Below are 25,388 nucleotides of genomic sequence, written 5' to 3'. Positions count from 1 at the left end.
ATCTATTTTACTTTGCAATCTTTACGTTCAATCTATATCATAAAAATACCAAAAATATTTATCTTATTATTATCTCTATCAGATCTCACTCTCGTAAGTGACCGTGAAGGGATTGACAACCCATTTATTGCATTGGTTGCGAGGTTCTTATTTGTTTGTGTAGGTACGAGGGACTTACGTGTGGCCTCCTACTGGATTGATACCTTGGTTCTCACAAACTGAGGGAAATACTTATGCTACTTTGCTGCATCACCCTTTCCTCTTCATGGGAAAACCAACGCAGTGCTCAAGAGGTAGCATACTTCCTTGCCAGAATCATGCTAAGGTATACAATAGGACTGGTACTTAGCATAGCATACTTTATAGAACCTATGATTGAGGCATAGGGAATGACTTTCCATTCTCTTTCTATTTTATGATGTGGTCAGGTTTTGAGTCTTTACTCAACTTCACACCTTGCCACACAGGCAAGAACTCCTTCTTTGACTGTTCCATTTTTAACTACTTCAAAATCATGTCAAGGTATGTTCTCATTGAAAAATCTTATCAAGCGTCTTGATCTATCTCTATAGATCATGATGCTCAATGTGTAAGTAGCTTCACCAAGGTCTTTTCTTTGAAAAACACCTTTCAAACACTCTTTTATGCTCTCCAGAAAATTATACATTATTTCTGATCAACAATATGTAATTCACATATACTTATCAGAAATGATGTAGTGCTCCCTCTTACTTTCTTGTCAATACAGGCTTCACCGCAAGTCTGTATAAAACCATATGCTTTGATCACTCTATCAAAGCATATATTCCAACTCCGAGATGCTTGCACCAGTCCATAGATGGATCCTAGAGCTTGCTCACTTTGTTAGCACCTTTAGGATTGACAAAACCTTCTGATTGCATCATATACAACTCTTCTTTAAGAAATCCATTAAGGAATGCACCTTTGACATCCATTTGCCAGATTTCATAAAATGCGACAGCTGCTAACATGATTCGGATAGTCTTTTAAGCATCAGTGCGAGTGAGAAAATCTCATCATAGTCAACACCTTAAACTTGTCGAAAACCTTTTTGCGACAATTTGAGATTTGTAGATAGTAACACTACTATCAGCGTCCGTCTTCCTCTTGAAGATCCATCTATTCTCAATGGCTCGCCAATCATTGGGCAAGTCAATCAAAGTCCATACTTTGTTCTTTATACATGGATCCCATCTCAGATTTCATGGCCTTAAGCCATTTCGCGGAATCTGGGCTCATCATTGCTTCCTCATAGTTTGTAGGTTCGTCAAGGTCTAGTAACATGACTTCCAGAAAGGATTACTGTGCCACTCTGGTGCGGACCATACACTGTTTATCCTACGAGGTTCGGTAGTAACTTGATCTGAAGATTCATGATCATCATCATGAGCTTCCTCACTAATTGGCGTAGAAACCACCAGAACTGATTTTTGTGATGAACTACTTCCCAATTCGGGAGAAGGTACAATTACCTCATCAAGTTCTACATTCCTCCCACTCACTTCTTTCGAGAGAAACTTCTTCTCTAGAAAGGATCCACTCTTAGCAACAAAGATCTTGCCTTTCAGATCTGTGATAGAAGGTGTACCCAATAGTTTCTTTTGGGTATCCTATGAAGACACACTTTTCCGATTTGGGTTTGAGCTTATCAGGCTGAAACTTTTTCACATAAGCATCACAACCCCAAACTTTAGGAAACGACAGCTTAGGTTTCTAGCCAAACCATAGTTCATACGGTGTCTTCTCAGCGGATTAGATGGTGCCTATTTAACGTGAATGTAGCTGTCTCTAATGCATAACCCCAAAACAATATTGATAAACCGGTAAGAGACATCATAGATTGCACTATATCCAATAAAGTATGGTTATGACATTCGGACACACCATTATGCTGTGGTGTTCCAGGTGGCATAAATTTGTGAAACTATTCCACATTGTTTTAGTTGAAGACCAGACTCATAACTCAAATATTCGTCTCCACGATCAGATCGTAGAAACTTTATTTTCTGTTTACGATGATTTTCCACTTCACTCTGTAATTCTTCAAACTTTTCAAATGTTTCCGACTTATGTTTCATCAACTAGATATACCCATATCTACTCAAATCATCTGTGAAGGTCAGAAAATAATGATACCTGCCGCGAGCCTCAACACTCATCGGACCGCATACATCAGTATGTATTATTTCCAATAAGTCAGTTGCTCACTCCATTGATCTGGAGAACAGAGTCTTAGTCATCTTTCCCATGAGGCATGGTTCGCAAGCATCAAGTGATTCATAATCAAGTGATTCCAAAAGCCCATCATCATGGAGTTTCTTCATGCACTTTACACCAATATGACCTAAACGGCAGTGCCATAAATAAATAAGTTGCACTATCATTATTAACTTTGCATCTTTTGGCTTCAATATTATGTATATGTGTATCACTACAGTCGAGATTCAATAAACCATATATATTGAGTGTATGACCATAGCAGGTTTTATTCATGTAAATAGAACAACAATTATTCTTTGACTTAAATGAATAACCGTATTGCAATAAACATGATCCAATCATATTCATGCTCAACGCAAACACCAAATAACATTTATTTTAGGTTCAACACTAATCCCGAAGGTAAAGGGAGTGTGCGATGATGATCTTATCAACCTTGGAATCACTTCCAACACACATCACATTGCCCTTAACTAGTCTCTATTTATTTTGCAACTCCCGTTTCGAGTTACTACTCTTAGAAACTGAACCAGTATCAAATACCCGGGGGTTGCTATAAACACTAGTAAAGTACACATCAATAACATGTATATCCAATATACCTTTGTTCGGTATGCCATCCTTCTTATCCGCTAAGTATCTAGGGAAGTTCCACTTCCAGTGACCATTTCTTTTGAAGTAGAAGCACTCAGTTTCAGGCTTGGGTCTAGCTTTGGGCTTCTTCATGGGAGTGGAAACTTGCTTGCCATTCTTCTTGAAGTCCCCTTTCTTTCCCTTGCCCTTTTACTTGAAACTAGTGGTCTTGTCAACCATCAACACTTGATGCTTTTCTTGATTTCTACCTTCGCTGATTTCAGCATCATGAAGAGCTTGGGAATTACTTTCATCATCCCTTGCATATTATAGTTCATCACGAAGTTCCAGTAACTTGGTGATAGTGACTAGAGAACTCTGTCAATCACTATTTTATCTGGAAGATTAACCCCCACTTGATTCAAGCAATTGTAGTACTCAGACAATCTAAGCACATGCTCATTGGTTGAGCTATTCTCCTCCATCTTGTAGGCAAAGTACTGTTAGAGGTCTCATACCTATCGACATGGGCATGAGTCTGAAATACTAGTTGCAACTCTTGGAACATCTTATATGTTCCGTGGCATTGAAAACTTTTTTGAAGTCCCGGTTCTGAGCCGTAAAGCATGGTGCACTAAACTATCAAGTAGTCATCATACCGAGCTTTGCCAAACGGTCATAACGTCTGCATCTGCTCTTGCAATAGGTCTGTCACCTAGCGGTGCATCAAGGACATAATTCTTCTATGCAGCAATGAGGATAATCCTCAGATTATGGACCTAGTCCGCATCATTGCTACTATCATCTTTCAACATAGTTTTTCTCTAGGAACATATCAAAAATAAACGGGGAGCTACATCGCGAGCTATTGATCTACAACATAGATATGCAAATGCTATCAGGACTAAGTTCATGATAAATTTAAGTTCAATTAATCATATTACTTAAGAACTCCCACTTAGATAGACATCCCTCTAATCATCTAAGTGATCATGTGATCCATATCAACTAAACCATGTCCGATCATCATGTGAGATGGAGTAGTTTTCAATGGTGAACATCACTATGTTGATCATATCTACTATATGATTCACGCTCGACCTTTTGATCTCAGTGTTCCGAGGGCATATCTGCATATGCTAGGCTCGTCAAGTTTAACTCGAGTATTCTGTGTGTGTAAAACTGGCTTGCACCCGTTGTATTTGAACGTAGAGCTTATCACACCCGATCATCACGTGGTGTCTCAGCACGACGAACTATAGCAATGGTGCATACTCAAGGAGAACACTTATACCTCGAAATCTAGTGAGAGATCATCTTATAATGCTACCGCCAAACTAAGCAAAATAAGATGCATAAAGGATAAACAGCACATGCAATCAAAACATGTGACATGATATGGCCATGATCATCTTGCGCCTTTGATCTCCATCTCCAAAGTATCGTCATGATCTCTATCATCATCGGCATGACACCATGATCTCCATCATCTTGATCTCTATCAATGTGTCATCACATGGTCGTCTCGCCAACTATTTCTCTTGCAACTATTGCTATCGCATAGCGATAAAGTAAAGCAATTATTTGGCACTTGCATCTTATGCAATAAAGAGACAACCATAAGGCATCTGCCAGTTGCCGATAACTTCAACAAAACATGATCATCTCATACAACAACTTATATCTCATCACTTCTTGACCATATCACATCACAACAAGCCCTGCAAAAACAAGTTAGACGTCCTCTACTTTGTTGTTGCAAGTTTTACCACTACAAAAAAAGACACATCTGTGACATTTTGGGCCGAACAAAAAAAATTATGTCATACTTATGACACTTCTATGATGATAATTGTGACAAAACCCGCTATCATCATAGATGTGGTGGGGTCCTACTTCTATGACAAAAAATCATGATAGAAAATGGGCTTTTCGTCCTGGGCGGACCGGACACGCAGCTGCATGACATTCTTTGGGCCGTCCATGACGGAAAAAATCGTGGTCGAAGCGAGGGTGCGGAAAATATCGGGGAGTCCCCGGTTACGGTGGGTGGTCGGGGGCCGAGCGATGCGCGTTTCTCTCATACGTATGTGCATGTGTGCGAGGCGTTGGGATCTAACTGAACCCGAGTGCTTGCACTATAGGCTACGCGTTACTGAACCCGAGTGATCGATCGACGGCTGTTAACTAAACCCGATCGAGCGATTCCTTCGCTACTGCTGCTAACTGAAGCCGATCGATGCTGCCTCTGGATGAACAGTGAGCGTTGCGGGGGGTTTGGATGAACAGTTCCTGGTGGGGGTGGATGGATAGGACCCCGTGGTGTTGCCTCTGGATGAACAGTACCTCAATCGATCGAGCCGGTTGGGGCTGGATGAGCAGGACCCCGTGGAGGGCTGGATGAACAGGACCACCCCGTGGAGGGCTGGATGAATAGTAGACGATGGAGGGCAGGATGAACAGTAGCCCGTGGAGGGGTGGTTGAACAGGAGCCCATGGAGAGGGCTGGTTGAACAGTAGTCGATGGAGTAGCACGCGGTGGAGGCTGGATGAACAGGAGCTCGTGGATGAACAGTCGCAGGTGGAGGTTGGAGGAGGTCGACGGTGGATGAACAGTAGCCCGTGGAGGCTGGAGGGGGTCGACGGTGGAGATGAACAGTATCCCATGGAGTCCCGTTTTGCGGTACGCCACACCCCTCCCGATGAACAGGACCCCCGTTTCGACTGTAGCGCTCCAACACAAGTCTGTTTCCTACGCTTTGCGGTATGCCACACCCCTCCCGATCAACAGGACCCCCGTTTCGACCGTAGGAGGACCGTTTCCTCCGTTTTGCGGTATGCCAGACCCCTCCCGATGAACAGCATCCCGTTTTGAACGTGGCCGATCGAACACAAGGCTGTTTCCTCCGTTCTACGGTACGCCAGGCCTCGTTTCCATCGGTTGTTCCATCCAAGCCCTCCCGATGAACACGATGACACATTCCGTTCCGACCCAGCCGGTTGGCTCCCCATGAACATGACGATGACGTTGTTTCTCCGTTCCGACCCAGCCATGTACATGAGCCCTGGCCGTACGTACGCGCTGATACGTCTCCAACGTATCTATAATTTTAGATTGCTCCATGCTATATTATCTACTGTTTTGGACTATATTGGGCTTTATTTTCCACTTTTACATTATTTTAGGGACTAACCTATTAATGAGAGGCCCAGCCCAGAATTGCGGTTTTTTGCCTATTTTAGTGTTTCGGAGAAACAGAATATCAAACGGAGTCCAAACGGAATAAAATCTTCAGGAACCTGATTTTCTCACCGAACGTGATCCAGGAGACTTGGACCCTACTGCAAGGGATCAAAGAGGAGGTCACAAGGGTGCGGGCGCCCCCCCCCTAGGGCGAGCCCCCTGCCTCGTGGGCCCCTCGGTGCTCCACCGACGTACTCCTTCCTCCTATATATACCTACGTACCCCCAAACAATCAGAATAGGAGCCAAAAACCTAATTCCACTGCCGCAACTTTCTATATCCACGAGATCCCATCTTGGGGCCTGTTCCGAAGCTCCGCCGGAAGAGGGCCGTCATCACGGAGGGCTTCTACATCATCATAGCCCCTCCGATGAAGTGTGAGTAGTTTATCTCAGACCTTCGAGTCCATAGTTAGTAGCTAGATGGCTTCTTCTCTCTCTCTCTTTGAATCTCAATACAAAGTTCTCCCCCTCTCTTGTGGAGATCTATTCGATGTAATCTTCTTTTTGCGGTGTGTTTGTTGAGAACGATGAATTGTGGGTTTATGATCAAGTCTATCTATGAATAATATTTGAATCTTCTCTGAATTCTTTTATGTATGATTGGTTATCTTTGCAAGTCTCTTCGAATTATCCGTTTGGTTTGGCCAACTAGATTGGTAGTTCTTGCCATGGGAGAAGTGCTTAGCTTTGGGTTCGATCTTGCGGTGTCCTTTCCCAGTGACAGAAGGGGCAGCAAGGCACGTATTGCATCGTTGCCATCGAGGATAACAAGATGGGGTTTATTTCATATTGCATGAATTTATCTCTCTACATCATGTCATCTTGCTTAAGGCGTTACTCTGTTTTTAACTTAATACTCTAGATGCATGCTGGATAGCGGTCGATGAGTGGAGTAATAGTAGTAGATGCAGAATCGTTTCGGTCTACTTGTCACGGACGTGATGCCTATATACATGATCATGCCTAGATATTCTCATAACTATGCTCAATTCTGTCAATTGCTCAACAGTAATTTGTTCACCCACCGTAGAATACTTATGCTCTTGAGAGAAGCCACTAGTGAAACCTATGGCCCCCGGGTCTATTCTCATCATATCAATCTCCATCACTTTAATCTTGCTTTGCTTTTTACTTTGCCTTTACTTTTTACTTTGCATCTTTATACCAAAAATACCAAAAATATTATATCTATCAGATCTCACTCTCGTAAGTGACCGTGAAGGGATTGACAACCCCTAATCGCGTTGGTTGCGAGTAGCTATCGTTTTGTGCAGGTACGAGGGACTTGAGCGTGGCCTCCTACTGGATTGATACCTTGGTTCTCAAAAACTGAGGGAAATACTTACGCTACTCTTCTGCATCATCCCTTCCTCTTCGGGGAAAACCAACGCAAGCTCAAGACGTAGCAAGAAGGATTTCTGGCGCCGTTGCCGGGTAGTCTACGCAAAAAGTCAATATACCAAGTACCCATCACAATCCTTATCTCTCGCATTACATTATTTTCCATTTTCCTCTCGTTTTCCTCTCCCCCACTTCACCCTTGCTGTTTTATTCGCCCTCTCTCTCTCTATCCTCCCTCTCTATTTGCCTCTTTTGTTTGCTCGTGTGCTAGTTTGCTTGCTTGTCATTATGTCTGAAATTGGGGAAGTTATCGCCAATATGGGCGATAACAATATCATGGAATATTCTGATGCTCCTGCTAAAGAACCTACCATCTTTCATACAAAAAAGTCCGTGTTGGTAGTGGTGATATTATTGGAAAAGGAGTTATTCAAGATTTCTTTACTTGTGCCGGTGCTTTACCTTCTGTGGGTAGTTCTATCCTTCACAGAACTAGTAGTCTTGCGGACGCTATTTCCATGCTTGTAGTTGAACTTGAAAGACAATTCATGCACATGCATCCTTCCATACAAAGGATTTTTCTGGAATTTTCTAATATTGAGCATTCTTTTGTTAAGCGTGCCGCTACTATCTTTTTGGCTCATGAGTTTAGATTCATAATAAGAGAAGACAAAGAAATCTTTGCGCATTATAGGGTGGACGCTTGCCATCCTCCCATAGAGGCTATCCTCTTTGATCAAGAAGAAATAATGTGTTTTCAATCTCTAGATTATGTTGCTTTCAATGAGAATCTTAGAAGAAGGGTTCCTACCAATGTTTTAGTTGATAAAATTTCTGAACTTAATGATGATTTGGCTATTCAAAATAATGAGCTAGGATATTCTCTTGAATATAGGCTTACAAAGTTCTGTCAAAAGAATGCTTATAATGATGAATTGGTTGTGCATTATGAAGGACCAAAGGAGGAACCTATACCTCCCAAGGTTGATCTTGGGGACTTTTGTCCCGTTAAATTTAGTCCTTTTGATTACTTTTGCTTGCCTCAAAGAAAACTTGCTGCCGAACGTAGAGAATATGAAATGAGTTTCACCAATCTATCTTATTACAATGGCAATACCTAGATCTATCCTCGCTTTTATGCCTAGCTAGGGGCGTTAAACGATAGCGCTTGTTGGGAGGCAACCCAATTTTATTTTTATTCCTTTCTTTTTGCTCCTGTTAGTAATAAATAAATTATCTAGCCTCTGTTTTGGTTGTGTTTTTGTGTTTAATTAGTCTTTGTGCCAAGTAGAACCGTTGGGAAGACATGGGGAAAGTCTTGTTGAACTTGCTGTAAAAAACAGAAACTGTAGCGCTCACGAGAACTGCTGTACTTTTTATTTGAAAAGTGCTATTTAGTTAATTATTTTTGCAGATGATTAATAGATAAATTCCTCACGTGCAGCAATTTAGTTTATAATTTTTGGGGTTCCAGATCTTGCGCTAGCTATAGATTACTACAGACTGTTCTGTTTTTGACAGATTCTATTTTTCGTGTGTTGTTTGCTTATTTTGATGAATCTATGGCTAGTAAAATAGTTTATAATCCATAGAGAAGTTGGAATACAGTAGGTTTAACACCAATATAAATAAAGAATGAGTTCATTACAGTACCTTGAAGTGGCCTTTTGTTTTCTTTCGCTAACGGAGCTCACGAGTTTTCTATTTTGAGTTTTGTGTTGTGAAGTTTTCAAGTTTTGGGTGAATTCTTGTGATGGATTATGGAACAAGGAGTGGAAAGAGCCTAAGCTTGGGGATGCCCATGGAACCCCCAAGATAATCCAAGGACACCAAAAAGTCAAAGCTTGGGGATGCCCCGGAAGGCATCCCCTCTTTCGTCCACTTCCATCGGTAATTTACTTGGAGCTATATTTTTATTCACCAACATGATATGTGTTTTGCTTGGAGTGTCTTGTATTATTTGTGTCTTTGTTTGTTAGTATGCCACAATCATCCTTGCTTTACACACCTTTTGAGAGAGCCATACATGAATTAAAATTTGATAGAATACTCTATATGCTTCACTTATATCTTTTGAGCTAAGTAGTTTTGCTCTATATGCTTCACTTATATCTTTTGAGCTAACTAGTTTTGCTCTATGTGCTTCACTTTTATCTTTTGAGCGTTATAATTTTGCTCTATGTGCTTCACTTAGATATTGTAGAGCACGGTCGTGGATTTGTTTTAAAGAAACTATTGATCTCTCATGCTTCACTTAAATTATTTTGAGAGTCTCTTAATAGCATGGTAATTTGCTTAATAATAATATGCTTGGTATTCAAGATTTGTGAAACTTTCTTTTGAGTGTGTTGAATACTAAGAAAAGATTGAAGCATGATAATTGTTTTGAGATATGGAGGTGATAATATTAAAGTCATGCTAGTTGAGTAGTTGTGAATTTAAAGAATACTTGTGTTGAAGTTTGTGATTCCCGTAGCATGCACGTATGGTGAACCGTTATGTGATGAAGTCGGAGCGTGATTTATTTATTGATTTTCTTCCTTATGAGTGGCGGTCGGGGACGAGCGATGGTCTTTTCCTACCAATCTATCCCCCTAGGAGCATGCGCGTAATACTTTGCTTTGATAACTTCTAGATTTTTGCAATAAGTATATGAGTTCTTTATGACTAATATTGAGTCCATGGATCATACGCACTCTCACCCTTCCACCTTTGCTAGCCTCTCTAATACCGCGCACCTTTCACCGGTATCATACACCTACCATATACCTTCCTCAAAACAGCCACCATACCTACCTATTATGGCATTTCCATAGCCATTCCGAGATATATTGCCATGCAACTTTCCACCATCTAGTTCATCATGACACATTCATCATTGTCATATTGCTTAGCATGATCATGTAGTTGACATAGTATTTGTGGCAAAGCCACCGTTCATAATTTCTCATACTTGTCACTCTTGATTCATTGCATATCCTAGTACACCGCCGGAGGCATCCATATAGATTCATACTTTGTTTTAGTATTGAGTTATAAATAAATAGAAGTGTGATGATTATCATTTAATAGAGCATTGTCCCAAATAAAAAAATAAAAAAGGGGTAAAGAATAAAAAAAGAAGGCCCAAAAAAGGAAATAAATAAAAAGGGGCAATGCTACTATCCTTTTTCCACACTTGTGCTTGAAAGTAGCACCATGATATAGCGAGTCTCATATATTGTGCTTCAAAGTAGCACCATGTTCTTCATATAGAGAGTCTCATATGTTGTCACTTTCATATACTAGTGGGAATTTTGAATTATAGAACTTGGCTTGTATATTCCAATGATGGGCTTCCTCAAATTGCCCTAGGTCTTCGTGAGCAAGCAAGTTGGATGCACACCCACTAGTTTCTTTTGTTGAGCTTTCATACATTTATAGCTCTAGTGCATCCGTTGCATGGCAATCCCTACTCACTCACATTGATATCTATTGATGGGCATCTCCATAGCCCATTGATACGCCTAGTTGATGTGAGACTATCTTCACCTTTTTGTCTTCTCCACAACCACCATTCTATTCCACCTATAGTGCTATGTCCATGGCTCACGCTCATGTATTGCGTGAAGATTGAAAAAGTTTTGAAAAAGTTAGAGTATGAAACAATTTCTTGGCTTGTCATCGGGGTTGTGCATGATTTAAATATTTTGTGTGGTGAAGATAGAGCATAGCCAGACTATATGATTTTGTAGGGATAACTTTCTTTGGCCATGTTATTTTGAGAAGACATAATTGCTTTGTTAGTATGCTTGAAGTATTATTATTTTTATGTCAATATAAACTTTTGTCTTGAATCTGTCTAATCTGAATATTCATACCACAATTAAGAAGATTTGCATTGAAATTATGCCAAGTAGCACTCCGCATCAAAAATTCTCTTTTTATCATTTACCTACTCGAGGACAAGCAGGAATTAAGCTTGGGGATGCCTAATACGTCTCCAACGTATCTATAATTTTTGATTGCTCCATGCTATATTATCTACTATTTTGGACTATATTGGGCTTTATTTTCCACTTTTATATTATTTTTGGGACTAACCTATTAACCGGAGGCCCAGCCCAGAATTGCTGTTTTTTGCCTATTTCAATGTTTCGGAGAAACAGAATATCAAACGGAGTCCAAACGGAATAAAATCTTTGGGAACGTGATTTTCTCACCGAACGTGATCCAGGAGACTTGGACCCTACTACAAGGGATCAAAGAGGAGGTCACGAGGGTGGGGGGCGCCCCCCCCCCTAGGGCGCGCCCCCCTGCCTTGTGGGCCCCTCGGTGCTCCACCGACGTACTCCTTCCTCCTATATATACCTACGTACCCCCAAACGATCAGAACAGGAGCCAAAAACCTAATTCCACTGCGACAACTTTCTGTATCCACGAGATCCCATCTTGGGGCCTGTTCCGGAGCTCCGCCGGAAGAGGGTCGTCATCACGGAGGGCTTCTACATCATCATAGCCCCTCCGATGAAGTGTGTGTAGTTTACCTCAGACCTTCGGGTCCATAGTTAGTAGCTAGATGGCTTCTTCTCTCTCTCTCTTTGAATCTCAATACAAAGTTCTCCCCCTCTCTTGTGGAGATCTATTCGATGTAATCTTCTTTTTGCAGTGTGTTTGTTGAGATTGATGAATTGTGGGTTTATGATCAAGTCTATCTATTAATAATATTTGAATCTTCTCTGAATTCTTTTATGTATGATTGGTTATCTTTGCAAGTCTCTTCGAATTATCTGTTTGGTTTGGCCAACTAGATTGGTAGTTCTTGCCATGGGAGAAGTGCTTAGCTTTGGGTTCGATCTTGCGGTGTCCTTTCCCAGTGACAGAAGGGGCAGCAAGGCACGTATTGCATCGTTGCCATCGAGGATAACAAGATGGGGTTCATTCCATATTGCATGAATTTATCTCTCTACATCATGTCATCTTGCTTAAGGCGTTACTCTGTTTTTAACTTAATACTCTAGATGCATGCTGGATAGCGGTCGATGAGTGGAGTAATAGTAGTAGATGCAGAATCGTTTCGGTCTACTTGTCACGGACGTGATGCCTATATACATGATGATGCCTAGATATTCTCATAACTATGCTCAATTCTGTCAATTGCTCAACAGTAATTTGTTCACCCACCGTAGAATACTTATGCTCTTGAGAGAAGCCACTAGTGAAACCTATGGCCCCCGGGTCTATTCTCATCATATCAATCTCCATCACTTTAATCTTGCTTTGCTTTTTACTTTGCCTTTACTTTTTACTTTGCATCTTTATACCAAAAATACCAAAAATATTATATCTATCAGATCTCACTCTCGTAAGTGACCTCGAAGGGATTGACAACCCCTAATCGCGTTGGTTGCGAGTAGCTATCGTTTTGTGCAGGTACGAGGGACTTGAGCGTGGCCTCCTACTAGATTGATACCTTGGTTCTCAAAAACTGAGGGAAATACTTACGCTACTCTGCTGCATCATCCCTTCCTCTTCGGGGAAAACCAACGCAAGCTCAAGATGTAGCACGCGCGAGTAGGCGTTCGAGACCCCGCCCGTATGTACGTACGTGGCCGTATTTACTTTCTTGCACCCTGGCCGTTGTACGTACGTGTACATGCTACGTGCGCGCCTCTGCTACGATACGTGTGCGCCTCTACATCGACTAGTATGTACGTACACGTTTGCGACCAGAATGACAATGTTACGTACGCTTCGACTAGGTGGGTCCCGATTGTCAGGCACTTCCTTGCGTGCGAAGATGTAGCTGGTGGGTCCCAGCTGTCAGGGGGTGAATCTTTTTTTTTTGCCCGGAGGCACTTCCTTGCGTGCGAAGATGTAGCTGGTGGGTCCCAGCAGACAGGGGGAAACGTTTTTTCGTGAAATACGGTGGCCCGTATGGTGGGTCCCCGCTGTCAGGTAGAGGAATATTTATTTTGCACGTAATAAGGAGGCACTTCCTTATTGCGGCCGTGGACCTAGCTGCCAGCCTCTCCACGTACTGTCCATGTCCGATGGAAGCCGTTCCTTCACCACGTTGACCACGCCGAGCCAAGAGCACCAGGGCGCTGGACAACGGCGAGGCCTAGGAAGGGGACGACGCAGAGCCAGGGAAGACGCGGCAGTGGATGCCCACGTGTAGAGGAGTATGAGGGTTCACTGGTTCGCTGCGGTGTGAGGCTGTCGTCGCCTCAGAATAACAGGGGGGTGGGTGTGTAGATGGATGGCCTGGCCAGCGGTGGGAGTAGTAGGGGGCGGTGAGGCCTCCGCCGCATCGCAGCCGGCCACGGGAGGCAGGAGCACTAGGCACGACCGGCACTGGTTTGGGCGGCTGGAGCAAGAATCCGAGAGACTATGGTCGTTGGATGGACATCGTACGGTCAGTGGAGCTAGAACATGCATATTGACTAAGTTGACAAAGCCCTCCATCCCCGTCAACTTAGTAGGCCCACAAGTCAGCCTGCCACTATACTGGGTCCCAGCTAGCAGGGGGAGTATTCATTTTTTGTGCGCAATAAGGAGGCACTTCCTTGCGTGCGAAGATATAGCTGGTGGGTCCAAGCTGTCAGTGGCGGTAATGTTTTCGCGAAATACAGAGGCCCTTTCAGTGGGTCCCAGATGTCAGGTGGAGGAATCATTATTTTGCGCATAATAAGGAGGCATTTCCTTGCGTGCGGCCGTGGACCCAGCTGTCAGCCTCTCCACGTACAGTCCACTTCAGATGCATGTCGGTCGTTGACCATGTTGACTAGGCTGCGCCGAGAGCACCAGGGCGGTGGACGACGGCGAGGCCTAGGAAGGGAACGACACGGAGGCAGGGAAGACTCGGCAGTTGTTTCCCACGTGGAGGGGAGTACGACTGTACGAGGGTTTACTGGTTCGTCTGCCGTCACCGGAGAATAACAGCAGGTGTATGTGAGTAGAGGGATGGCTAGGCCAGCGATGGGAGTACGGTGGGGCGGTGAGGCCTGCACGGCAGCACAGCCGGCCACGGGGAGGAGAGAGCAGGTAGTCCTGCCGGCGCTTGTTTGAGCGGCTGGAGCAGGAAGAGCAGAGATTGAAGAAGCATGAAGGCCGTTGGATGGACATCCAACAATCACTGCTTGTGCGTCAACCTTTTTTTAGGAAAGCCTCAAATCTGTGGAAAACATCATACAGCTCATCTGCCATTATTTCTAATAATTTACAGCCCATTTGCTAATTCTTAAGGTTTTTTGGAGCGCATATTCTTTTTGTTAGCATTACAGTCCATATTGTGGCCACGGTTAAAAAATTATACGAAATTTTGCATATTTCAATGCGGTCCGAACTGTCTTTAATCCTGAAATTTCGAGTCACATTCAAACTAATTTTAAAAATAAATGTATCTCAATATAAAATCCAACAAATTGTCCATGCATAAAAATCAATGCAATTTAAAATCTCGAAATGAAAAAAAGAAATTTGAAACTAATTGCCGGTTTGATGTGTTTTAAAAATGTACAGCCCATTTCTCATTACTGATAGGCCATTTTCTCGGCCAGCAAAATGAAGCTCTCCTCGTCTTGAAAGATTTGTAGCCCAACGGGCCTGACAAGCGACTTACTTGGCAAATCACAAAAAAACTGGGCTGTGGCCATGGACCCAGCTGTCAGCCTCTCCCCGTACAGTACTCTTCTGATGGAAGTCGGTCGTTGACCACATTGACCACGCCGTGCCGAGAGCACCAAGGCAGTGGACGATGGCAAAGCCTAGGAAGGGGACGATGCGGAGCCGGGGAAGACGCAGAAGTGGATACCCACGTGGAGAGGAGTACGAGGGTTCACTGGGTCGGCTGCGGTGTGAGGCTGCCGTCGCCACAGAATAATAGGGGGTGTGGGTGAGTGGAGGGATGGCCTGGCCAGCGGTGGGAGTAGTATGGGGCGGTGAGGCCTCCGCGGTAGCACAGCCGGCCATGGGAGGCAGGAGCAGGCGGCATGACCAGCGCTGCTTTGGGCGGCTGGAGCAAGAAGACCAGAGGTTGAAGAAGCACTAAGGCCATTGGATGGACATCGTACGGTCACTGGAGCTAGAATCGTTCATATTGACTAACGTGACAAAGCCCTCTGTCCCCGTCAACTTAGTAGGCCCACAAGTCTGCCTCTCACTATGGTGGGTCCCAGCTGGCAGGGGGTATTCATTTTTTTGTGCGCAATAAGGAGGCACTTCCTTGCGTGCAAAGATATAGTTGGTGGGTCCGACCTGTCAGCGGAGGGAACATTTTTTCGCGAAATACAGAGGACCTTCCGACGGGTCCCAGATGTCAGGTGGAGGAATCATTATTTTGCGCGTAATAAGGAGGCATTTCCTTGTGTGCGGCCGTGGACCCAGTTGTCAGCCTCTCTAGGTACAGTCCACTTCCGATGGATGTCGTTCGTTGACCATGTTGACCACGCCACGCCGAGAGCACCAGGGCGGTGGACAATGGCGAGGCCTATGAAGGGAACGACACGGAGCCGGGGAAGACACGCCAGTGGCTGCCCATGCGATGGAGAGTACGAGATATGGCTGGTTCGGCTGCCGTCGCCGGAAAATAGCAGGAGGTGTGAGTGAGTAGAGGGATAGACAGGCCATGGATCCGAGTATATGATGGGGCCGTGAGGCCTGTACGGCACCACAACTGGCCACGGGAGGCAGGAGCAGGCGGTTCCGACGGTGCTGGTTTGGGCGGCTGGGGCAGGAAGATCAGAGACTGAAGAAGCACGATTGCCGTTAGATTGACATCTAACGGTCTAATGCTGGTAGAGTCGATTGTTGACTAAGTTTCTTTTTTGATTAACCTTGTATACGCATGAACTTAGTAGGCCCACAAGTAAGCCTCCAAATCTATGGCAGACAACATAGAGCCCATTTGCTATTTTCTAATAATTTGCAGCCCATTTGCTAATTCTTAAGTAATTTATTACAGCCCATTTTCTACCCAGGACCACGGTCAAAAAGGTCAACCTTATTTTGCATATTTTGGTGGAGTCCAGACTTTTGTAATCCCGAAATGATAAACATTTTTTTAAGAACCTATTGATTTGCCAAAAAAAATCGTTTTGTTTTTGTAAGCAAATAAGACGTGGGACAATTGAGTTGGTTTAAGGGAAAACCAGTGGTAAAAAATATCAGTGTTAGGAGGGAAAACAACAACAAAAATAAGGATGTAAATATAAAAGTGAATTTTATGTATTTTCAATATAATGATACATGTATATGAACTAGTGAAACTATAGGTAGAGATTAGAAAACGGATGTAGGACATGCGTTTCAAGAGGAAAATAGAACTGGGTTGTGTGTTTGATTCGGTAAAAAAAAGTGCATGCGGATGTTGTAAGACAAAATATAACTAACGCTGGTGGGCCAGAGGCCAGTAGATACCTGCTGGATCTTTGTGCCCCGTTGTTGTCATGGGATGGGCCTGTTAAAAACAAAACCAAGCCTGGGCAGTCTACAGCCCAGTTGAAACTTGCTCGACCTGAAAAAACAATATATGTGCTCAATAAACGAGAGAATTCTGCAAGTACAGACTGATAACTGGGTTGCAGTAGGGATATTGTCTTTTCATCGTGATAATAAGAGCATGCACTTGTTTCGAAAAATTTGGAGAACTAGGAATTTGAATGGCAGGTGCTTATGCTACCCATCAAATAAAAATCAGGTGCCTGAAAATTCGTTTCGAAACAAATGATTCAGCTTTATATCCACGTCGACCCTCGGCATGATGGTTGGAAGCAAATGCCAAGTTCATACCAAAAGATCGTTAACAACAATACTGTAACGCCCTCGATGCGGCTATATCTCCCACGTGTCGAAGCACGACTTAGAGGCATAACCGCATTGAAAGCAATGTCGCAAGTGAGGTAATCTTCACACAACCCATGTAATACATAAGGGAAAGAGATACATAGTTGGCTTACAATCGCCACTTCACACGTTACATGAATAAAGCATTACATCATCCAGATACAATCAAGGTCCAACTACGGAACCAAAATAAAGAACAACCCCAAAAGCGACACAGTTACCCGATCGACGCCAACTGGGCTCCACTATTGATCAACTAGAACGAAGCAACACAAAGGACAAGATCTTCATCGAGCTCCTCCTTGAGCTTGGTTGCGTCACCTGCTCGGTAACATCGGCACCTGCAGACTGGTTTTGGAAGTATCTGTGAGTCACGGGGACTCAGCAATCTCACACCCTCGCGATCAAGACTATTTAAGCTTATAGGAAGGGTAAAAGGTATGAGGTGGATCTGCAGCAAGGGACTAGCATATATGGTGGCTAACATACGCAAATGAGGGTGAGAAGAGAAGGCAAAAGCACGGTCGAACAACTATGATCAAGAAGTGATCCTAGAACAACCTACGTCAAGCATAACTCCAACACCGTGTTCACTTCCCGGACTCCGTCGAGAAGAGACCATCATGGTTACACACGCGGTTGATGTATTTTAATTAAGGTCAACTTCAGGTTTTCTACAACCGAACATTAACAAATTCCCATCTGCCCATAACCGCGGGAACGGCTTTCGAAAGTTCAAATCCTTGCAGGCGTGTCCCAACTTAGCCCATCACAAGCTCTCCGCTCAATGAAGGATATTCCTTCTAGCGGGAAGACCCGATCAGGCTCGGAATCCCGGTTACAAGACATCCTCGACAATGGTAAAACAAGTCCAGCAACACCGCCCAAATGTGCCAAAAATCCCGATAGGAGCTGCACATATCTCGTTCTCAGGGCACACTCAGATGAGACTAGCTACGAGTAAAACCAACCCTCAAGTTTCCCCGAGGTGGCCCCGCAGGCATCTCGGTTCGGACCAACACTTAGAGAAGCACTGGCCCGGGGGGGTTAAATAAATATGACCCTTGAGTCTACAGAACCCAAGGGAAGGTGGTAGGTTGTTAGTGCAAATGGTAAAACCAAGGTTGGGCATTGCTGGAGGAGTTTTATTCAAGGCGAACTGTCAAGGGGTTCCCATTATAACCCAACCGCGTAAGGAACGCAAAATCCGGGAACATAACACCGATATGACAGAAACTAGGGCGGCAAGAGTGGAACAAAACACCAGGCATAAGGCCGAGCCTTCCACCCTTTACCAAGTATATAGATGCATTAATTAAATAAGAGATATTGTGATATCCCAACAAAATATCCATGTTCCAAACATGGAACAAGCTCCAATCTTCACCTGCAACTAACATCGCTATAAGAGGGGCTGAGCAAAGCGGTAACATAGCCAAACAACGGTTTGCTAGGATAAGGTGGGTTAGAGGCTTGCCTTAACAATATGGGAGGCATGATAAGAAAGTGGTAGGTATCGCAGCATAGGCATAGCAAAAGAGCGAGCATCTAGCAAACAAAGATAGAAGTGATTTCGAGGGTATGGTCATCTTGCCTGAAATCCCGCAAGGAAGAAGAACGAGTCCATGAAGTAGACAAACGAACATAGTCGAACGGGTCTTCACAAACGCGACGTTACCGGAACCAACCCGAAGAAGCAACACCAGAAAGAAGCACACAACAAAGTAAACAACCCACACATGAACATGGTATGATATGCGGGATGCGGCATGTGATGCATATGCATGATTTGGAAAGGAATGATTGAACCTGGCCTCAACTTGGAAATCCAAGAGTGCCACTGGAAAGGTGAGGTGATTTCGGTTGAAATGGATATAGAGATCACCGGAATCGGATGCACGGTTGGAAATGGCAAGCAAAACAAATATGGCACCAGTCTGCGATAAACAGCAAGTAGCCATCTAAATGCATCAAGATAAATATGCTACAACACTCAAACATGGCAAAAAACGCATGGCAGGGATCCAATCAAGATTCTTAACAAAAGATGAACACTGAGCTACGGCTAATTCACTCAATAGCAAGCTCAAACAAGCATGGCAAAAGGGCAAACGATAACAGGTTTCCGACTTTGTGAAATTAACACAAGTCTGGAATTTATCATCAGCAAGCACACTTTAGAGCATGCAAACTACATGCTACACGAACATATCATCGCAAAGCAAGGCATGGCATGAAGCTACTCAAAGCACTTAACAAAAGTCCCTTAGTGACCTTGAGCCAAAAGGGATCAGAGAATACAATTGCAAGCATGTGAACATGGCAAAAACATAAACAGATCTCAGACTTAGTGAAAAACTGGAGCATGCAAATCAGTTAACGAGTAGGCATGTTTACGAGCTCGATGCACTCACTACAGAGCATGGCATGACAAACTAAGCATACACCCATCAAGAATACATAGCATAGAAGCTAGACATGGCAAGAACAACATCATAGCATGCACGGATCAATAGCAACATCCTCGGCAAAATCGCTAAACATGCCAACAATCTGCCAGCATTATTTTATAGCAAAAGTAGAGCTCGATTGACTCAAGCTAGGGTGCTTCATAAATGCAAACAAAGACACGGATGGATAGTGCACCACAATTTTAACAAAACATCCTTACTGATCATCCTCAAAAGAGGCACGGATCACTAGGAAACAACATGAACATATGGCATAACAACAAAATCAGGACAAGGACTTAGTGAAATTCTAAGTCCTCGAAATCAGCATTACCGATTATGCTAATTTGCATGCTTGTGCTAGTCACCACACATATCACAAAAAATACATGGAAAGCACCCCTGTAAAGATGGCATGGCATATAACAAAACATATGTAGAGCTCAGGATCATAGCATGCACACATTAATCATGGCAAAAAATGACAAATAGCTATTTGATGAAACAGATCTGACAAATTACTCACATAGCCCTCTTCCAACGACATTTCGGGCATCAAGATGAGCTCAAATGAAAATGATGCAATGACATGAAATGATGTACTCGTCGAGGCGAACATTTTGATATGCTACACGCGCGAATCGGAGCAACGGGGATGAAGTTATGATGCGATGAAGAGGGGCACAAGAATCTGGAATCTCAGGACTTAGCCGTTTCGAGAAAAAAACATGATGAGCGTAGGATACTAAAAGACGCATGGGGAGGGATTTAACGGACTGCTCACCATGGGCCTAGCCCAGTTCATAGAGGGGGCAGCTGGGCCGCGGATCTGGGCGCTGATGGGCCTCGAGGAGGTGGCCCAGGCGAGCGAGGCCCTCGTGCTCCCGCCCGAGCACGAGACCATGGCAGCGACAGGCGGCGCAGGGGCACCGGCGGGAGGGCTGGAGGGCGCGGGGAGGCTGGGACGGCCGGGAACGGATGGATCCGGGCACGGGGACCCCGAATCTGGCCGCGGTGGTCGACGACCGCGCTCCTGGAGGTGGGTTCCGGCGTGGTGGAGCTCGGGGTCTCCCATGGCGGCGCATCTCGACAAGGCCCGGCAGGGAGCAAGGTGGGGCGGCGGGGAGCCGGCGCGGTGCGGCGGTGCCTCTCCGGCGAAGTCCGATGAGGGGAGGCGGTGGCTGGCGGAACTCCGGCGAAGGGCGATGAGGCTATGGCGCGGGCACGCGCCCGTGGGAGGCGGCGGCGGCGACCAGGCCCGTGCGAGCCCGCGATGGGCTCCGCGGGCCGGCGCGGTGGGAGGCGGCGCGCTGGACAGGTGGCGGGCCGCGATTGGCGCAGGACGGCGGCGCTGCTGAGGTGGCGCGCTCCGATTGGTTGGAGTGATGTGGCGGCGGGGTGGACGCGTCCGGCGGCGGAGTGGACATGTCCGGCGCGGTGTGGAGGGAAAATTTAGGGTTAGGGTTGGAGGAGACCCGGAATTTCGGGGAGGAGGCCTTTATATAGAGGTAGAGGGAGTTAGGAGAGTCCAAATGAGGTGCGGTTTGCGGCCATGCGAGCGTGATCGAACGACCGAGATGATGGAGGAGGCTTAGGTGGGTTTTGGGCCACTTTGGAAGGGTGTTGGGCTGCAAAACACACGGGGCCTTTTTGGTCCCTCGGTTAACCGTTGGAGTATCAAACGAAGTCCAAATGGCACGAAACTTGACAGGCGGTCTACCGGTAGTAAACCAAGGCCGCATGGCAAGTCTCGGTCCAAACCGAAAACGTTTAACACCCGCACATGAAAAGAGGTAGAAAGGGACACCGGGTGACATAGGAGCGCCGGATTGCAAAACGGACAACGGGGAAAATGCTCGGATGCATGAGACGAACATGTATGCAAATGAAATGCACATGATGACATGGTATGAGGTGCATGACACGCAAGCAATGACAAGGCAACAACAGCGAATACTGGAAGACACCTAGCACATCGGCCTCGGGGCATTACAACACTCCTCCACTACGAGAGGATCTCGTCCCGAGATCTAGAATGGCACCGGAGGGAAATACGAAAGAGAAAGAGAAGAGGTAAAACTAAGTTGCTCCTTTGACAAACGAGTGAAACCAAAGAACCTTTAAAAGGTTAAGCCATCTCGAGAAAAGAATACAATGGAGATGAACGAAGTTGAAAGCACTCCGTTAGGAAAGAGGAACAAGGAAGAACAAATTCGGACAGCACTCTAGTTGAAAAGTGATATGAAACTTGATAAGATGGAAAGAACTTGAGCAGAGGACACAACACTCTGGTTAAATGGATAAACCAAGAAAGGAACATGATCCTGAAAAAAGAAAAGATGGGCTAAAAAGAGCAACATCACAAAGCCTCCGGAACAAATGTAAGAATGGAATGGGATGAACGAAGGGAAACAAGATCTCAATGGAGCACGCTTACAACAAAAGCTAGAACGGAGTTGTTGGAAAACCAGCAATGAAAAGAATAAGCTCGATATGGTCTTATGGAATATCTCTCAAATTATGAGGTGACAACCTGCCACTCACGGGAAAAGAATTGGATTGATATGACCAAGGAGAGGAGAAAATATTTCACCGGAAGGATGGATGAAGAACTTGGGTCACTTATAAGCACCATAATTAGCAACAATCCTTAGGGAAGGCTTCAGGTGGAATATAACCCAAGATAACTCCAATGAAGAGGTTGATGGATTTAAAATACCTCATTCTTAACAACATGTGAATCATGAGCCATGAACTCAAATTATCAAGAATGACATAATACCACCTCCAATAATATGGTAGAAAGAATTGCACTCCGGATTGCAAGATGAAGAAACTTAAGCTCCTTAGAAAAGAATCTTGATGAATGCTTCGAGAAGGAAATAAATCCTTTATGAACCATCATGTTGAGCCTTCGTGAGAACTCCGGTAACAAAAGGATAACGAGAAGAAAGGGAAGTTAAAAACACAAGGTGAAACCTTGTAATGCTTTAGATGGGTCTTCGCGATGATATAATGCGGAAAAACTTTGAACTCCGGAAAAAGAAAGATGAAACAAATGAAAACAAGAATTTGATGAGCCTCCGGAATAGGAAATTGAGTTCACTCGATGAAACAAAACAAGAATTACGTTATGTGTATCCTTCACCATTTTAAATTGATGACAAGCAGCGGATTTGGCATACCACTTATTCTCGTCAAAAGGATTAAATATAAATATATCTCAAACTTTAGGAAGGTCTTCAACGAACCACCGGAAGGATTGAAAACAACGAATAAATTGATATGGTAACGAATGACGAGAACTCTTAAACGAACCACCGTAAGAATTAAAAATGAACGAAGAGAAGATAAAGAAACACCGGGAAGAATTAGCAAATGAATGAAGATGCTTGAGAGAATTTAGATACAAGTGAACGAAGAGATCCCGAGGTGATTGGAGGAATTTGAAAGATGCACCGGTAAGGTTGGAGAATGAGAGCTGAAAGCTGAGAATGAAAAAGTCTTCTGAAATGATGGGCTCCGGATAATCAAACTGAAAATACCCTTGAATATCTTCTGATGGGTGAAAAGGATTCTCACAATCGAAAATAATTATGAGAGGATGGCAACAAGCTAGCACCATGAATCTTGAAGAGAATGGAGCAAGATTAAAGAGAAACTCTTCTTCGGTCTTCAATATCTGAGAATGACGATGAGAAACACCACCAAATTGTTGAGATACTCCGGGATGAAAAAATTGAAAGGTTGAACCAACGATGAAAGAATTTGAAAGATCAAGGAGAAAGGCATTTGACTGATGATAACTCATTCTTACGTCAAACTTGGAAAAGAATTTGGGAGTAACTCCGGGAAAATAAGAAGAGTCAGGTAAGATCCTGGAAAAGACCTGTGGATTAGGGCCCACTCAAAAGAAACACCATTGAAATGATTTAAAAGAGAGGTTGCACCGGTTGAATTAAATGGCTTGAATAAGATAGGACCTCGAGATAGCTTGAACTGATCTTGAATGAAAAGACGAGCCTTTTGAGATATCTTGAGCACTCCGGAACAATAGAATAGCAAGCGGGGAAGATTAAGAGGTGCACCGGCATAAGAACACATATGAAACGAGGAAAAGGATGTGATCAACAAATCTTGACTTGAATCCACCGGAGAAGAAAAAGAATGAAGAATGATTAACTTGAGACTCCGTTAGCATCTTCATGAGAATCACCGGATAAGAATATTGACGGAAAAAGGATGGAGAGACTTCACAATAATAAAAGGATACTTGATAAAGAAATCCGAGTCCTCGAAGAAAAAGGGGTGGGTGGGCGGGAAAAACAAAGGCAACTTTGAGACGGATGAAACAAACACCGTTGAGAAGAACTGATACTTGATCTTGCGGATGTTGAAATGTTCGGATCCACTTGAAGAGAAAGCATGCCAGTTGAAAAGGATTGACAGTACAATCTCGATGACCGGGAAGGATTAGTATTCACATCGGAGTATGAGAACACCATTTGGGGAAGGTATGGAATCAACACTTGACATTGAAGCAACTCAAATACCACAACTCAAACAAAACAAAGGATTGGCTTGCAAAATAAGCCAGAGCAAACATATGATAGAGATTTCATCCGAAGTTTTCGTGCTGGGGCCTACACGGGCTCGATCGTACAGCACCATCATGTACAAGGCAGTGCACATGACATATGAAGCGTCCCCGAGTCGGCATAGCAAAGGACTCTTTAAGACACAATGAGACCACTGTAAAACCAACCGTGAATAGGAGGACCACTAGACGCCAAACCCCAATTTCATATCATACATCTGTCGGAAAGATATCCTAAGAGCTACTTGAATTCCCACTTATAAACTCCCGAAATTTTCCGGTTATGCAATCAGGTGTTGGGGATACAGGGGAAGCATAATATCTCACCCAAAACTAACAAATCCTACATCCAGCTGTATCCATCCTTCAACACATAACCAAGAAACCTTCGGAAATCATTTACCTCAACCTTCGAAAAGCATCCGTTATACGAGTTATGGCAATACTCCCGAACTCCCGCCCCAGTACTGGGTGGCGTCGAGGTTATCTCACCAACAACTGCATGAAAGAGATTTTCGATGTCGGCGAAACTAAACTCAGGTATTCCAGAACTGCAACGATAAAATTGTGACGACAACACCTCGGAGCTCAACTCCCCGGGACACTGCCACAACCCCTAAATGACAGGAGGCACCAAGAACAATGTTCTCGTCACAAATCGATCGGAACAATTCCAAGATACCCGCGTGATCCTAAAAGAAATTTAGTGAAATTTGAGAAGAGAAGAGTCAATACTCTATGTCAGGATGCCTAACCAGAGCGATGAAGGGACTGGGGAGTAAAAAGAATTCCTAACTCTCTGATATATATAATCCTAAATGACTCAAAACATTTCTAGACTCAATAACGCCAACGATTCGATCAAGCAGGGGGCTCCTAAGGTCGGGGAAGGCTCTGATACCAACTTGTAACGCCCTCGATGCGGCTATATCTCCCACGTGTCGAAGCACGACTTAGAAGCATAACCGCATCGAAAGCAATGTCGCAAGTGAGGTAATCTTCACACAACCCATGTAATACATAAGGGAAAGAGATACATAGTTGGCTTACAATCGCCACTTCACACATTACATGAATAAAGCATTACATCATCCATATACAATCAAGGTCCGACT

The sequence above is a fragment of the Triticum aestivum genome, chromosome 1A (genome assembly GCF_018294505.1).
Source record: "Triticum aestivum cultivar Chinese Spring chromosome 1A, IWGSC CS RefSeq v2.1, whole genome shotgun sequence".
NCBI classification, from domain to species: Eukaryota; Viridiplantae; Streptophyta; class Magnoliopsida; order Poales; family Poaceae; genus Triticum; species Triticum aestivum.
This window is presented reverse-complemented; position numbering follows the sequence as displayed.